Source organism: Mustela lutreola, chromosome 15 (genome assembly GCF_030435805.1).
Source record: "Mustela lutreola isolate mMusLut2 chromosome 15, mMusLut2.pri, whole genome shotgun sequence".
Lineage (NCBI taxonomy): Eukaryota > Metazoa > Chordata > Mammalia > Carnivora > Mustelidae > Mustela > Mustela lutreola.
Window position 1 is genome coordinate 3,925,565 of NC_081304.1, and position 3,382 is coordinate 3,928,946.

General features: G+C 60.6%; 1 long non-coding RNA gene across 1 annotated transcript; it reads left to right on the plus strand.

Moving 5' to 3' along the window:
- Positions 1–272: 272 nt before the first annotated feature.
- LOC131816521 (uncharacterized) lies at positions 273–3,116 on the plus strand. The gene is made up of 3 exons (XR_009348090.1): positions 273–553; positions 1,793–2,326; positions 2,762–3,116. It is a non-coding gene; the product is annotated as an uncharacterized LOC131816521 (long non-coding RNA).
- The last annotated feature ends 266 nt before the right edge of the window (positions 3,117–3,382 follow it).

The following is a 3,382-nucleotide window of genomic DNA, read 5'->3' on the forward strand; positions in this document are numbered from 1 at the left end:
ACGCTCATTCTGGCCATTCAGGGCTGGAGGGTCCCAGGGCGCTGGGCCGAGAGACACTGGCCCAAGGTGGGCAAGCGGCCAGACATCTTGGATCACATTGTTGTCTTAGGGTCCTCCCCCACCCCAAATCCCTTTCCTTGTCCCTTGCTCCACAGTGACCAAAGCTGGGTGGGTGCTTTTCAGGGAGGCTGAGTGCTGGGGGTGGGGGTGCATCAGGGAGAAGGCGGGGGCAGCCTCTGCAAGGTCGGGGGGAGGCGTCTCATGCACCGGAAGAGATGCCCAGTCTCTCGGTTCTGGCCGCAGCAGGACAGGTCTCCTTGGGGGCCGGACAGGGACCTGTCAGCTCCTGATTGCCGAGCACGCTTCCCCCTCCTTTCTCCCGTGTCCTCCACAGGCCCACTCTGGCTCCGCCTGCACTCCAGCGAGTAGGGAACCGGCCAGATCGCCTGGAATCCAGCTGGGAATTGGAAAGAATCCTGATTCATCGGAGGGCCTGGGCTGCCAAGAAAATTCTCTTGAAGGCTTTGTTTTCTTCAGCGGCTGCTTCCCAGGGGTGAGGACTTACGCCTGCTTCTCGGCCAGTCGTCTGTGACGCAGAGACTGAGGGGCCCAGGAAGGAGGGAGGCCAAAGACCCAGAAGTGGGGCGGGGATGGGGTGAGCGCGGTCCCACGCGTGGGAGAGCACAGCGGGGTCACGGCCACGGCCACGAACAGTGCGTGGTGATCCGCGACGACACGCTCCGAGCCTCTCTCTGGCCAGGCTCTGGGTAGGCGGTCTCACGCGCTCGTGCTTTCTTCATCCCACGTCCGCCTCGGGGCCATCTGCCAATGCCCCCGTCTGACTGGTCTCCGATTCCAGTCCCATTCCTTCAAGAGACTGCTTCTTGGCCCAGGGTCTGTCCTGGACTCCAGCGAGGCCGGCCAGCCTCACAGAGCATAGAGGGTGGCACGGGGCATCCCCGGGGCACTCCCGGGCAGGCTGCTGGGCTGGAGGACCGCCGGGGCGTCGGGAGAGGAGGGCTGGGAACGGGTTGGTGCTGCTCATCTGGGCTCAGGCTGGGGCTCTGGATCGAGCCAGCTTCAACGGTGGTGTCACATCCTGAAGACGCAACCTCCAGCTCAGAGCCCCGGGTCCCATCTGGACCCCTCAGTCCCGTCTGGACCCTTCTCTCTCTGCCCTTGTGCCGCTGGGTGCAAGCTCTGGGCTTGCTCTCAGGCCCTCCGCTGGCGCTGGTCCCCTGGCCCGACTCCAGAAAGCCACAAAGGCCATGCAGCCTTCTCTCTTCTTTCTGCCTTCAGAAGCTGTGAGTCACGGGTTTGTATTTTTAGCAACACATAGGAATCTGCTGCATGAAAAAGAATTGGAGGGGACACTTGCATCATGAACGTAACAAAGGCAATTAATCTGGATCCTACATGCAAGGCTGGACCCAGCATGTAGGGTTGTTCCTCGATCCAGGGAAGAAAAGGGAAAGATGGTCCGGTGTGTTCCGGGGACGCGGGCTGCCCCCGGACGGAGGCACACCAGGGACAGAGTACCCGACAGATGAAGACATCCCGGCAGAGGGAGGCACCCCAGAGATGGAGACACGGTGGGGTCGGAGGCACCTGGGGCTAGATCTCCCCTAGGACTTCCCCGGGACAGCAAAGCAGAGCTGCCTGCCCAGATGGGCCGCTCTCACGGCCTGGAGCCCTGGGCCTTGTGGACGCAGGCCGGGCTCAGGGCTCACCTCTACCACCTGGAGAGGTCAAAGCGTGTGGGTTCTTTTCCCATAGAGTCCTCCGCCCCCAGGCAAGCCGCCTGCCCTCCTGGGAGTCCCGCCCACTCCAAGGACAAGCTTCTCCCTCGTGACCACCCTGTGCTGGAGAGATGCTGAGTCCCTACCGCTCTTGGGAAAAGCTGCAACTTCTGACCCTGGCTTCCAAGATCGTCTTCAGTCGGTTTCTGATACCCTCCAATCTTATCACACACACCACGTATCAAGCATGAATGGGCGACTCCGCTTCAGTGTCTGTGGGTTTTTGGTTTTGTTTTTTGCCACGACCATCCTTAAGGACCCTTCCGGGAGGCAGTCTTATCCAGAAAGCATCCCAATGTAGAAGTTACAAAGTACCTGTTTTGGGTCTGCCCTGACTGTGGCCCCTTGGACGTTTGCTCTAACATTTCTGGGCCTCAGTTTCCTGCAGTGTCATTTGACCTTGTCGTGGATGGACGGAGCATGACCCCATCAAGGAAGGGTGAAGCCAGGCGGTACAGGCTTGCCGAGAGGACAGAGTCAACCAAAAGGCGGGAAGGCTCTCTCGTAAATTAAGGAAGGGGATGCAGGTGAGTGCCTGGTTATTCTGTCCCCCAGGGACTTGGCCGCCTGGACCCTGGACGGGGCTGGCTTCCTGGGACAAGCTTGTCACTCACAGGAGATCAGCTCGCTTTGCTCCAGGGGCTGGAGCCGTGCGGAGGCGTTGGGCCCTTGTATGCCCTGGGTCATCGGTTTGGGGTGATTCACCCCTTCTGGATGCCTCATACACTCGGGAAGCCCGTGGATGACCCCGGGGCCCCACCACACACGCGGCTTTGAGCTGAGATGCCTGTCACAGGCGGCAGCAGCATCTGGGCCCGGAGTGTGCTCCAGACCCAAGCCGGAACCCCACAGCCTCTCCCCAAGGAGCAGACCACCAGGAGGGGGCTGGCGGTGATCCCGGAGACCCTCCCGGTTACCCCAAAGCCACCAAGTGAGAGTCTATTCACTCTGTCACCCAACAGCATCGCGCGTTGCAGGAGACGTCCCGCTTGCCTGACGCCCGGCAGGGCCTGACCTTGGACCTAACCCCACGAGATGATGAGGCAAGAGCCAAGGGCCGGTCGTTCCAGCTGGCTTCCTCCAACCCAATCCACACCATGGTCAAGGTGGGTGCGGAGTAAGGACTCCAGGCTGTCCCAGGCCACCTTCCCTGGCATCCTGCCAGCCGTCACCCCGGTGGTCGACAAAGCCACTGGCCTCTGTCTGGCGTGCGTCTCCGCGTCAGCACAGCCGTCCCGGACCCGGGCCAGGCCTCTCGGTCTCCTGAACCTGATCGCACAATGGTTCTCTTGCTATTGCCCGCATTAAAAAAAAAAAAAAAAAAAAAAAAAAAAAAAAAGTGTATCTATAGCATAACAACCTTGAGTACATTCTTGAGAAAGTCAATGCCCTCCTGAGCCCTCTGCCCAACTCAAGGGTCTCCTCCTGGGCCCCTCCCCTCCCTGCCTCTCTGCGGCACCCAACCTCTCCTGCTCGCCCGCTTGCCTGTTCTCAGCTGGCTTCTATCTAATCAAGTGAGAGGCCGTGGAGTTAGCTTCTCCCTGGCTCCCTGGCACACCCTCGAGCACCCCGATCTTCCCGCC